This window comes from Ambystoma mexicanum, chromosome 13, assembly GCF_040938575.1.
Source record: "Ambystoma mexicanum isolate Mex_15411 chromosome 13, UKY_AmexF1_1, whole genome shotgun sequence".
Lineage (NCBI taxonomy): Eukaryota > Metazoa > Chordata > Amphibia > Caudata > Ambystomatidae > Ambystoma > Ambystoma mexicanum.
The window spans coordinates 121,369,947-121,384,125 of record NC_090938.1 but is presented as its reverse complement, the minus strand read 5'-3'; positions in this window follow the sequence as shown (position 1 = coordinate 121,384,125).

Genomic DNA, 14,179 nt, shown 5'->3' with positions numbered 1-14,179 from the left:
AGAGTCAAGGTTGGAGAGCAGATCTTCACGGATACTCAGGAGAGAAGTTGCCGTGCTTCTGGCAGCTCTGAAGCCAGACTGGTGGTCATGGAGACAGCCAACAGAATCGGAATGAAGGTTAAGATGAGAGATGGCCAGCTTTTCCAGGAGTTTGCCCAGAAAGGGAGTAATGGAAATTGGGCGATAGTTAGCCGGACAAGAGGGATCAGCTGTGGGTTTCTTGAGAAGAGGATGCACAAGGGAGTGCTTCAGAGGGGAGGGGAAGGATCCTGAGGCAAAGAAGTGGTTGCAAAAATCGGCAAGGGCCGGAGCGAGGGTGTCAATGTGGTCCTTGATGGTGTTAGAGGAACAGGGATGAACCAGTTTTAACGATGCTTTCATAGATCGGACTTGTCTAGCAACCTCATCAGGGCAGAAAAGAGGAAAGGATGAGAAGGAGGGTGGGGAGTTGAAGGAGGGTCAGCAAGCTCAGACTGAGAGGGAATAGGAGGGGTAGGGGAGCAGAGGGTGAATAGGATGTCCTGGGTTTTTGGGATACAGTGAGAGGCAAGGGCATTGCAGAGTGCCTGGGAGGCAAGAGAAGGGGTAGAGACAGCAGCAGGGTTGGCAAGCTCCTTGCAGATTTTAAAGAGTTCAGCTGAGTTGTTAGATGCCCCAGAGGCACGGGCTTGAATGTGGACTCTCTTCTTGGTCCGGACAGAGAGTCAGTATAGCCTTTGGAGCAGGCGACAGGCCACTTTATCAGAGGGTGAACAAGAAACCCTCCATTTCCTCTCAGCCGCCCTACACTTACGTTTAAGTGTAGCTATGTCGGAGTCCTACCAGGAAATGCACTTAGCTTTGGACTTCAAGCAGATCCTCGTGACAGGGGCAAGAGCATCAAGAGTATCAGAAATAGAAGAGCAGAGAAGGGACACGGCTGTGTCCGGGTGTGAGTCAGCCAGAGGAGGGGGGGGGGGTTGTAGCGAAAGCCTCAACTGACATACGCTTCATGGGCCGGATGTCCGAGAAGGTAGGAGGCAGTGTTGGGGTAGGCTTGGCTTGGGGGGAAGAGAGTGAGAGATGAGAGGAGAGAAGGCAGTTGTCACTCCAGGAGAGAGGAGTGGTCAGAGGGATAGAGAGGGGGAGGCCAGAGGAGAGCACGACATCAAGTGTGTGTCCTTCAGAGAGCGTCTGGCCAGAAGGGAGGAGAGAGAGAGAGAGGGAATCGCAGAGGTTGCGAAAGAGCAAAGATGAGGGACAGGGAGAATCAAGGTGGAGTTGAGTGGTTGAGGCCAGGAGGGAGGAGGAGGAGGGATCAGCCCACTCAGAGAGAAAATAGGTGATTTGACCAGGGGGCCGGTAGGTAGTGGCAACAGTAAGAGAGTGGCTAGGAGAGATTGAGAGCCTGCAGACAAGGCATTTGAAAGAGGAGTAAATCTGAGTGGGAATGATAGCGGCAGGAATCCACTCAGGAAAGATCAGGGCTACGCCGCCTCCAGGTCGAGTGCATCTGGGTGCAGAGAGGATCTTGTAGCCATCAGGGAGGAGAGTGTCAAAGCTCGTGACAGAGCTGGCCGTGAACCAAGTATCTGTAAGACCAAGAACATCAAGGGCCAGTTTGTCAAGGAGGTGGCAGATGTCAGCAGAGCAAGAGTTGAGAGTGGCAAGATGAAGAAGGTTGCCAGCCTTAAAGACCTTCCGGGGAGGGGTACAAATCAGAGGTACGCCCTGTGGATTTGTGGAGGTAGCCTGAAGAAGGGTAGAGGAGGGAAGAGTGGGCAATTTCACCAAGGAATGAGAGGAGGGGACAGCTGGAGATGAAAGGAAGTTGATGAGTTGAGGAAACCACCTATCGAAGAGGAGGAGATTGACCTTAGGGCCCTGGACCATGACGTTGCCATTTAGGTAGACATTAAGGATGACTGTGGAGGAGTCAAAATAAGCCATGAGGACTTCCCAGTGAGTGACATCATTAATGGGAGAGGAGGAGACAGGACAGAGCACAGAGATCATATGGAGGGTCCATAGATCCAGCAAAGGAACAACAAAGAGAATGTCAGTGAGGGTGTGCCTGGAAGAGGCGCTGGAATAGGTATCAGCGATAGGAAGACCAGGGATAGAATGTGCACCTCACCTTTGGGTTGAGCTCTTTCCAGAGGGAGGACCAAGACAGGATGGGCATACAGAACGCCTAATTTATAGAGGAAAATTTTACAGTAATAGGCCAGGTACTGTATTGGCTTAGAATCCAAAATCAATCCAAGATTTCACTCCTTTAGAGAGAGGCCATGCAATGAATAATTAGGTAAATTCAACAACCACAAAGCAAGGCCCCAGAAAGAAACTAAGAAGCACACAATGGATCAATCCCTGTCTTAAACCTGAAATGTCAGGGTGTTCAGTTAGGCATCCCGTGCAATTCCAACAAGTACGTCCATTCTTAATTAAGCATGATATTGTAATGGATGTCAATCCTTGGGCCTATTTCCCAAGCCGCATGTTCCTCAGAACAACTCTGAATCCATCCAGTCTGAGAGATAGAATGTTCTGCTTCTTTGTTAAATCCTTTGCCACTTTCCAGCCTTATGGTATCTGTCCACAATATGAGGTGAATAACTTTGTATGCCTGCTCTGATCTATTGACCTCATCCTGTACTGCAGCTTAAAGGCTCTGCCTCCTTCAGATAACCACTCCAGACAATCCTGTCTTGGAGGTGGAGAATTTGAATCCCTGTGAATGTACTCTCGACATCCAGCATGAGAGATGTGGAGCCCTGTTATGTGCTAATTCTTGAGGTCCATACTGTTTGACAGGTTCTCTGCCACTAGGTTAAAAATAATGTTTTATGTTGTGTATCCTGCTGTTGAGCCTCTAAACCCTTTAATAATAGGTGTTTTCCTGAAACCCCAGACTGAAAAGGACTGACATAGATTGCAGTACACGGTCAGGGCAGAGGAACACTGACACCCCTGGGCCACAGGTTCCAAACCCCAAGACATGCCCAAATGCATGAGAACCGCCAAACAACCTGCAGACACACAGCCGGAGGGACAGGAAGGAACCCGGGGGCCCAGAGCTGCCTGGAAGGGGCAACAAAGCAAAAGAAGAAGCCATAGGGGAGCAGAGGGCAACTCCAGGAGAAGAGGGAATCAAGACCTCCAAGGCAAATACGGAGTTACCAGAACCACAGAACCCCCCTCTGAACCCAGAGAAGGGAACCGGGACATGAGAGCAACTGGAGGGAAGGATAAAGGAGCCCCCTGGGTAAACGGAGTGAGAGAGTAACCTGACCCCCTGACCCCAAGCCCTCAGGTCCCACTCCCAGGAACAGTAGCGAGGCCAAAAGTGGGCTGAACGGGAGGTAAATGTCTGTGGCTATTGCTTAACTTTCCAAGCTATTTCATATGCTTAATCACCTGAAAGCATCTTTTCTGCATGCGACTGGTTCTATTTCCCCTGAATGATTCCCCAGACGACTATTCCTTCTATAGGCAAAGTTCCTAGTCTCTAGAGAGAATGCCCGGGCCTGTTCTTTCTGCAGATAGCATATTATCCATCCCTGAATGAATCCATCCTCCATAGGGTCAACAGTTTCGCCATCTGTATGACCCCCACCTTTGCTACATTTCATCAGTTTTATAAGCTCTGGTGACTGATCAGAACCTGTCCTTGCTACAAGTGACATGTTGTATGTCCTTAGTTGAAAACACAGAACTAGTTGTTCGTATGAGTGACCGATCTTATAGCCCTGGGTAAGTGAATTCCAGAATCTATCCTTTCTACAGAATGTGTCTCCTGTGTTAATCTCATTAATCCATTCTTGAACATCTTTTATTTTTAATTTCTTAATTGCATTGTACTTCTGGGTCATTAATCCTCAGCAGATCTGGCAGATACCACGTGAGGCTGACCTATGCTACCAAAGTGTAAGCTAGGAGTATTTTGTGGAGGAACATGCCATGGCTCTGACTGGGACTGGTTGTACACAGTGTTGTTGAAGATCACCTTGAGTAATTCGGCCACTGTGTTTGCTCCTCACAGGTTCTTGATTGCTGTCAAATAGTTTACATTTCCAGAACCATCCTTCCTTCAGGCGACCAATTTCTTGTCTCTGATAAATCCCCAAAACAATGCCTGCCACAAGTAACGAGAGGATTATCCTCGGTCCACTCATCAGAAACCATCCTTCCTATAGGTGACTGGCTCACCACCTCTTTATTTAGCAGAACCCATTTTTCCAACATAACAATAGCTTGTGTTTGTTTAGTGCTTAATGGCGCAATTTCAAATTTTAATGGTAGGGTTTCTCCTCCTGCTGATCCCCAGAGCCCATTGTTTCTATGAGTAGGAGGTTCTTTGTAAATGGGTGATTGAATCCACTCCTGGATGAATCTCGTACCTCTAGTCGGTTTAAAAACATCCTAGAGAGACCATCAGCATTTTGGTGGTGACACCTTGACCTGTGTTCAATGGAAAAATCTGAGGTTTTCCTTTGTATGCTATATGACCTACAAACCCTTGGAGGAACATCTTCCTTGTTAAATCTATAGGGGATCTGGTTGACCAGTCCCTCAGAAGTTGGTACAACTTCTGAACCTGTGTTAGGCTTTTTCAAGGGGTCCTTATAAAGGATTCCCTTAGATCTAGAGGGGCCTCCAAGGTTCCTCACCACCTCTCTGTTGGGAGCAGGTTGGATCTCAGGCCTCTTGGTTGGAGGGGTTGGGGCTAGGCAATGCACCTGCTTCCCATTCCTCTTAGATATTACCTCACCTATTTTAGGAGTTTCACTCCCAATACTAGGATTTGAGTTGGAGTCTTCAGTAGAAGGTGCAACAGTCTAAAGGTTTTTGGCCTTAGACTTTTCTTTTCTGGTTTTCCACCAGCACTGAGAATGACTAGTTCTCTTAGGCCTAGAGAGGGGTCCAGTTGGTCTATCCACCTCTTCCTCAGAAGCAGGGGGAGTCACAGACTCTAAAACTGGGGGAACAATGATGGAGCTTGGTTCGGGCTCCCATTTCCCTAACATACTAGCCTGAAATTTGCCTGGGTCAGAGGTCAATTTACTAACACCAGGGCGTGTAGTGGGGTTCTCTGTAGAGGTTCCCACAGGCTTAGAGTGGTCCCTTAAGGTGGCCTCTCTAGCCAATTTGGTTAGGTTCTGCTGTCCCATACTGGACACTACTCCTAAGGTTCTTAGGTCATTCCCCAACAGGACTCTCCCAGGCACCTCAGTCTTACCACTGACAGGAATCCTCACTGTCATGTTATTACACTGAATGAGGGCTGGTAGAATAGGAACCATCTGGACAGGGCCTGCAGAAATTCTAGTGGGACCTTTGCGTGCCTTAGCAACATGCTCAGGTTTGAAAAAGCTTTCATCCACTACTGTTCTGCTGGCCCCAGTGTCTGTCCTGGCAGGAGTATCCTGGCCATTGACAAGAACACTGTCCATGTAATATGTTCTAGAGTTTGCTGGTAGGGAGTCATAGATTTCCACATTCTGGTTGCTAACCAGACCCATAGGCCCTAAGAATACAGTTGCTTGAAGACCCAAGGGTTCTTCAGCAAAGACTTCAAAGTGAGCACTAGCCACGTGTACTTCCTCCTCAGGAGTGAAGGCTAAGGAGACTGTGCTGATCCCTGTAGGTCTACCCTTACATTTGGGATCTCCTTTGACATGGTCAGTTGCCTTACAGACATAGCATATTCCAAAGGCTCTCTGGAATGGTGGCTTGTTCTGACCTCCTTCTGGTTGGTGACCAGAAGGTACACGAGCCTGATGGTGTTTCCCTGGTGGCTTACCCTGGTTATCTTATTGTTTGTGGCCCTCTTTGGTATGGGAGGTATTAGAATTCTCTGAATTCACTTTTGGTGGCTGCTTTCCCTCATCCTTTTTCTGGGTGACCCCTGAATCCTTGTGAGTAGCCATGTTGGCAACCCACATGTCAGCAGCCTTAGCTAGCTTCCTAGGATCTATTTCCTTTGAATCAGCTAAGTGGTCTCTGAGCTCAGGAGAGCAGGCATCATAAATTGACTCCAACATAACAAGATTTCTCATTCCCTCATAAGTGTTCACTCTGTAACCCTTAATCCATGCCTCTAAGTTCTTCAAACTTTCATTCACCCAGGTAGCCCAAGGGGTACCATCATGCTTTTTGAGGGTCCTAAACCTCTTAAGGTACTGGGAAGGGGTCTTCCCAAGTCTAGCTATTAAAGCTAGCTTCACACATTCATAGTCCATCCTATCCACCCCCCCATCTCCATTACCACATCAGATGCAACAGGTGTCACAGGTTTCCCCCTTTCTCACCTGTTTTCGCTGCTTGATGGATTCCGTTGTAGAAGTTTTCTTCCTTATGGTTCGGATCCTATAAAAGCCAGCTTGGCCGTCTTTGGCTTCCAGTGTTCGTTCAACTTCTTGTCCGGGATCGATAGTAAACTCCAGGAAATCCAGGAAAAAATAAGGGGAAGAAGCACTCGGAGGCGGGTGCACGGATTCCGGGAGAAGGTTGGGTAAGAAGGAGAAGGGATAGAATGGAGCAGGTGTCCAGGAACCAGGAAAGCAACAAAGTTCCACGAAGGCGAACTACGGAGCGCACGTCTAGCCACAGCTAACAGTAGCGTTGAGTCGCACGGAAGCGCGGGGGTGTGGCTATTTTATCGAGTGCGCTGCAATGAACACGAAGACTGGTAGGCAGCGTTCCGTATTTGCGGCCATATTGGTAGTGCAACAGAGTGCAAGCCCCGGCGTGACAGGGACAAGGAGGTCCAGAAGGGGCATGTCCGATGGGTCATGACAGCATGCCTCCTCTGAAAACCCATCCCGCCAGGTTTGCCCGGGTGTATGAGATGGAACCTTCGGAGTAACCTGGGGGTATTCAAATTGGAGACGGGTTCCCAAGTGCGTTCACTGGGTGGATATCCTTTCTATTCCACAAGGTACTGGAGCTGACCACGTTTATATGTGGAGTCACATATTCGGGAGACTTCATATTCCAGTTGGTCATTGACAAGGACAGGGCTAGATCTGAGGTTAGTCCGAGAGGTCTGGATGTATGGCTTTAGTAGAGATGTATGAAAAACTGGGTGGATCTTCTTCCAGGAATCTGGCAAGTTGAGGCGAAATGCCACTGGGTTGATGATTTCTTTTACAGGAAAAGGCCCATAATATCGGGGAGCCAGTTTATTTGGCTGTAGATGTCGAGGCAGTAGTTTCAAGGATAACCATACTTTATCGCCTATTGCGTAGGAGGGGCCTGGTCTTCTCTTTGAGTCTGCATAATGTTTGGTCTGATTCCGGGCTCTTTCTAGCTGTTCTTTGGCTTCTCTTTGTACATTGATGAGTGTTTCAATCCAGGAATCGACTGTAGGAACCGGTGTAGGATGGTGGAGGACAGAAGGTAGAACCGAAGGGTGGAACCCCTGGCTACAAAAAAAAGGGCTGGTTTTAACAGCTGAGTGATCCGAGTTATTATAGGCGAATTCAGCCACAGGTATTAAAAGGGACCAATCATCCTGGACCTTGGTAGCAAAACATCTAAGATATTGTTCTAAGGTTCGATTCACACGTTCAGTAGCTCGGTTGATTTGGGGATGATAGCCTGGGGCGAGAGCATGTTGAATTCCTAGAATTCGACAAAGGTGTTTCCAAAACTGAGAGATGTATTGGGGTCCTCTGTCTGATATTATCTTGGAAGGGAGACCATGAAGCCGGAATATGTGTTCCAGGAAAATTCCAGCAAGTTCTGATGAGGATGGTAGTTTATACAGGGGTGTAAAATGAGCCAAATGAGTGAACAAGTCAATGTTGACCATGATAGTCGTGTATCCCCTGGAAGGTGGAAATTCCACAATGAAGTCTGTAGCGATAAATTCCCAGGGCCTTGTTGGTAGTGTAGGCTGCAGTAGGAGACACGGCGGTCTCTTGTTGTCATGTTTGTTCTGACTACAGACAGAACAGGCTTGGACGTACAGCTTTACGTCAGTCTTCATTCTAGGCCACCAGAATTGCCTTTGTATGAGACGGAGGATATTGGTAATGCCACGATGTCCAGAGTGAAGTGTATTGTGGCAAAGGTTTATTATCTTTTGTTTTAGTTTCTGTGTGGGAATGACTAAGGCATTATCTTTTAACAAATACGCGTCCTTGGTTTTCAGATCCCATTGATTCTTCCCTGAAATGTTCTTCCAGAGTTCAGAGGACTGGGTTTGTAAGCAAATTTCTTCCAGGAGGCTGATTGCGTGAGCTACAAATATCGTATGGCGAAACATCTTAGGGAATGTCCGGTCTTCAGGAGGCTCGTAATCCGGACATAGAGATAAAGCGTCAGCAATTATATTCTGCATTCCAGAAACATGGTGAATCTGGAACTGGTATTGGGCAAAGAAGAAGGCCCAACAGGCTTGACGGCTATTTCTGCATTCCAAGGCCTGTAATACTTGAAGATTTCGATGGTCCGTGCGAACGTGGACCGGATGTTTTGATCCTAAGAGTAAATCACGCCACTCGGTAAAGGCTTGACGGATGGCTAACAGTTCCTTTTCTAAAACAGAGTAGTTGGTTTCACTGCGAGTTATGGTCCGAGAAAGATAAGCAATAGGATGTTCCAGTCCATTGTCGAATTCTTGTTTCAGAACTGCTCCAATAGCGTAGTTAGAGGTGTCTGTTTCCAATAAGAACGGTCGATTGATATCAGGTTGAGCCAGGATGGGAGTTTGGGTGAACTCTGATTTAAAGCGTTGGAAGGCTTCTTCCTGAGCTGTTGCCCAATGAAAGGGAGCGTCTTTCTTCAACAAGGCAATAATCGGTTGGACTATCTCGGAAAAGGAAGGTATACATTTCCTATAGAAATTAGCTAAGCCCAGGAAGGACTGGATCTGTTTCACGGTGGTCGGACTTGGCCAGGATAGTATAGCCTTTACTTTGGATTGATCCATTCCAATACCTTCTGGGCTAAGAACAAATACTAGATAGTGGACAGTAGAGACATGAAAGAGGCATTTCTCGGGTTTTGCCAGTAGCTTGTGTTCACGTAGCCGTTGTAACACTGCCTTAACCTGTTCCTCATGCTTGAGTGGGTCTTTCCAGAATATTAGGATATCGTCCAGGTACACGATGACAAAAAGGAATAGCATATCCAAAAACACCCGATCCATGAAACATTGGAAGACCGCCGGGGCGTTAGCAAGTCCGAAAGGCATGACCAAGTATTCATAATGACCAAAGGGTGTTCTGAAGGCTGTCTTCCATTCGTCACCTTCTCTAATACAGATCAGATGGTAGGCACCTCTAAGATCCAATTTGGTGAATACTACGGCTCCTCTTACTGCTTCCAGGATGTCTGAGATCAAGAGCAACGGATACCGATCCTTTAGGATGCACTGATTTAGGCCTCGATAATTAAGGCAAGGTCTGAGCTCATTGGTGTCTTTCTTTGGAACAAAAAACAGTGATGCTCCTGCTGGAGATTTGGATGGTTGTATGGTGCCATTTTCAAGGTTAGTATCTAGGTATTCACGGAGGGCCTTTTTCTCGGGTTTGGATAAAATGAACATCCTCCCAAAGGGGATCACAGCTGAAGGTTCGGTTTCAATAGCACAGTCTTCTGGTCTAGGAGGAGGTAAGGCTTAAACAATCGCAGAAGAAAACACATCAGAGTATTCCTGATAGACCTTAGGAACCTGAATGATGTTTGAGACCAAGAGTGGACCTAGATGGTTTGCTGAAAGTCCTTCTGGTGGTGTCGGAGCAGGGTCCAGTGGTAGGCAATGCGACATGCAATGTTCTGAACCCAGGAACAAGGAACCTGCTGCCCAATTGATGTATGGATTGTGTTTTTGTAGCCAAGGCATTCCCAAAACCAATGGGTAATGGACGGATTTTATGATGTCAAACCTTATCTTTTCTCGATGGTGATTTATTGCTAACTCGATTTCCTTAGTCTGGAGGGTTATTGGTCCGGAAGAAAGGGGTCTCCCATCAATTGCTTCTACAGGTTGCATGACATTCCGGGATTCGTAGGGAATATGGTGTTTAAGGATCCATTTTTGGTCTATGAATATTCCCATGGCCCCACAGTCCACTAGTGCCAGAATGGGGTAGGTGCTCTTCTTGGATGGCAATAGAAAGGCCTGTAAAACTACCAGATTGTTCTGTCCAGGAGAGTTCAAGGATGGTATAGATGTGGAGCCAACATCTCTCTCCCGAAACTGCCCTCCATCTAGGATCGGGAGCTGGCGTTTCCCAAACGCCGTGGAGGAGCTCTAGGACACTCTCTCACTAAATGTTTGTCCGATGCGCAATACATGCATAAGGCGGTATGGATCCTTTGTAATCTTTCTTGGGGGATATAGGTCCACGGAAGGCCCCTAATTGCATGGGTTCAGGTTGGTTAATAGGGGCAGAGCTGTCTTCGGATTTCGTGGGGATCTCTATGGGATTCTTCTGGAAGGGTGACATGGTTTTCTTTTTCTCTGCCCTCCTTTCCTGTATGCGAAAGTCAATCTGTAGAGCAAGATCCATAAGGGCCTGGTATGAACTTGGACGTGCCACCCTGGCCAGTTCATCCTTGATGTCTTCGTTCAACCCTCTTCGAAAGGCTTCAGAGGACCAGTCTGCTTCTTTAGCCAATTGCTTAAATCGTGTAACATATGTGAGCATATCCTGGGAGCCCTGCTGGAAATCGAGAAGGCGTTCCTGAGCACTATAGACCTGATCTGGACGGTCAAACATGGTCTTAAGTGCTCAAATGAATCTGTCATAATCATCCAGGAGGGCATCTCCGGCATTAACTAATGGTGTGGCCCAGGTTAATGCATTCCCGGTAAGGTGTGAAATAATAAAGCCCACTTTAGCCCAAGGGGTGGAGAAATAATAGGGCTTAAAAGTAAAGTGGACCAAACAGGAATCTAGGAATCCACAAAGGTTCTTTGCTGACCCATCGTATTTGTCAACAATGCCACCCAATAGTACGCTCTCCTTCGTGGAAGAATCGCGGGATAAAACCAATTGCTTTAGCGCAGCATTCTCTGCCTTTAGGTTTTGTACTTCGGTCGTTAATTCCTGCATGCCACGCATAAGATCCTGAACGGCCGCCTCCATGTCTGTATCGACTTCGGTCAGGTGCGTCTCAATCTGTCACAGGTTTCCCCCTTTCTCACCTGTTTTTGCTGCTTGATGGATTCCGTTGTGGAAGTTTTCTTCCTTATGGTTCGGGTCTTATACAAGCCCGCTCGGCCGTCTTCGGCTTCCAGTGTTCGTTCAACTTCTTGTCCAGGATCGATAGTAAACTCCAGGAAATCCAGGAAAAAATAAGGGGAAGAAGCACTCGGAGGCGGGTGCACGGATTCCGGGAGAAGGTTGGGTAAGAAGGAGAAGGGATAGAATGGAGAAGGGAAAGCAACAAAGTTCCACGAAGGCGAACTACGGAGCACACATCTAGCCACAGCTAACAGTAGCGTTGAGACGCGCGGAAACGCGGGGGTGTGGTTATTTTATCGAGTGCGCTGCAATGAACGCGAAGACTGGTAGGCAGCGTTCAGTGTTTGCGGCCATATTGGTAGTACAACAGAGTGCAAGCCACGGCGTGACAGGGATCAGGAGGTCCAGAAGGGGCGTGTCCGATGGGTCATGACAACAGGGGGGAGCCTAGGAAGCAACTGATTCCCTGTGATGTCCTGGAGCCCATGATTATACTCAAACATAGCCAACCAATCTAACACATCCAACTTAGGTTCATACATACCCACAATCTCTTTAAGCACCTGGGGTCTTTTGAGACTGGAACTCCTAGAGGATCCGGGGCGAGAAGAATTTTCCACAGACAATTTCTTCGTCTCTAACTCATGCTTGAGCTCCATTTCTCTGAGCCTTAGTTCTTGGTGCTTTTGTTCAGATTGGGCACAAATTCTTTTTAACTCGAATTCAAGTCTCATTTCTTCCAGTTCAATGAATGCAGGACTTAGTGTGGGACCTGACAAAGGTCCAGTAGACACAGGCTGAGGTGCTAGAGCAGGCAGAGGGCCGGTGGGAACAGTTACATTAGTTTCCTCTTCCTCTTCTAACTCTACAACAATACTATCATTACTTTGATTCATATCATCCTCATGACTGTTGTTTACATTTGCTGGGGATGTAGGCTCTTCTGGACCACTACCCAGACTTTGGTTCTCTAACAATCTTTCTATCAGTTCAATTTTCTTGCCTTTTAAGGGAAGATCCTTGTGTCTACACAGAACTCTTAAAAAAATCAGCAGTTTTTGCAGAAAGGGACTCCTGGCTGTAACCTTCCATGTTAGAAAATAAGCTTTTTAGTGCTAAGCTTTGTGGTTAGTTGCACCAAAGTATTTAGAAGAACTCTAAAATGTATACTCAACACAAATCCCACTGCTGTATAGCAGTGTTAGGCAGAATCCTGTGCAGTTCCCTTGGGGACCACTGCAAAAAGATTAAGACTACAGGAGTAAGCAGTAAACCCAATTGATAGCAGTGTGTACCACCCAGATTTACCTGGTAGCTGTGGCTGAGCAGTCAGACTTCTCTCAAGAAGAGTAAGGCAGTATATAGAGTATACACAATAGGGCTAAAAACACAGTGGAACAACCAAACACTGACCAGAGCTTGGTATCAAAAGTATATAATTATTTATTTAACACACACTTTAGCAAATACACTAGCACTATAAGTCAAAGCAAGTTCAAAACACAATCAGAAAAGTATTTATACCTCCCCTAGCAATTATTAGACAAGTCTAAGTTAAATCACCACTTTTGTGTCAAAACAGAGGTGAGCGCGTAATTTAGATGGCACTCCAATAATTAGGTTAAAGGGGGAGAAAAAGGCAGAGCATCAAAATAAAACAGTTCCCAACACTTTTCTAAGTCCAAAGCAAGTCAGTGAAGGCAGTATACACTGTAGAGCCAAAGTTCATAGGCCAGGCCCACTTTAAATGGAGCAAAGCGAAATGTGCCCAGGATCACATGGTTTAAAATGCACTAAAAGTCTTTGCAGAGTGTTCAAAAGAGGATGGAGTGATTTGAGAAGTAAAGTTACAAGGTCTGGAGCCAACCCAGTTGGAAAGCCAAGGATTTAAGGGTCACCTTTAACAATCCGAAGAAAAGGAAGCCAGGTGGAACACAATACCTTAAAGAGAGAGGAAGCTCCAGCGGCGGCAGTTGTTCCTGGCAGTGGATGCAAGTCATGGATTCGACCAGGGGAAGAGAAGATCTCATCCAGGAGGAACCCTGTATTCGTTGCACTGCCCAGGGAAGAGACCAGCCGCGGAGTTCGTCGGTAAAAGGTGTGTTCCTTTTATTCGCGGTCAAAGTAGTGAAGCTTGGCTATCCGGTCGCCGGGGTGCTTGGCACGGGCAAGTCTACAAAGAGACATCTTTGGAAGGCGAAGTGGCGAACTGGTTGATCCCACCAGCTCAGAGGGAGAAGACTCTTCCAGCAGAAGATCTCCTCTTGTCGTCGGGAAAGTGGTGAGGTCGTTGCAGCAGGGCTCCACCGGTGGTGTCGTCGTTGCAGATGGCTCAGCTTCTTCCCTCTTCGGATTTCTTAGGTCCTGTGGTGACTTCTGAAGTTCCAGTCCTAAATGCCCTGCTTTTATGCAGAAAACCCCCCATTCAACAGCTTAGCTGTCACTCAAACATGCTTAGTGGTGAGCCGGGCGGCTCACCACTGGGCCAATCAGAATAGAGTGCGACTTGAGTTGCTAAGGCAACGCAGTCCAGGGTGCCAATTCCCCTCCACACACATCCTGTGGAACCCAGACAGAGTGGCACCATTTGGAGGGCTTCTGTGGAGAAGCCTGCCAAAAAGTGGAACAAAGGGCTCGACCTTGGTCAGAGTTACAGAGACGGACACAAACGCCATTTTAGAAAAGAGTTCTGGCAAAAAGACCCAACCGGGAATTTAATATTAAATAAATAAACCAGCGGTATCTTTAACATTGCACCAAAAAGTGGTGTGTTTTACAATCAATGGGAAAATCCCATAGGAAATATTCCGGTGGAATATTTTGTGTGGTAACCACTGCCACCAGCCAGAAACTCGACAAAGGGGGACTGGACAGTGCCCCCTTGAAAACAGACCTAGGGGCAATATAATTAACCCCTTCCAGTACTTCCACAATATGATGGTTTGTACTGGTTCTGTTCTCAATTTAGGACTAGTAAAATCAATGGTGACGTTACA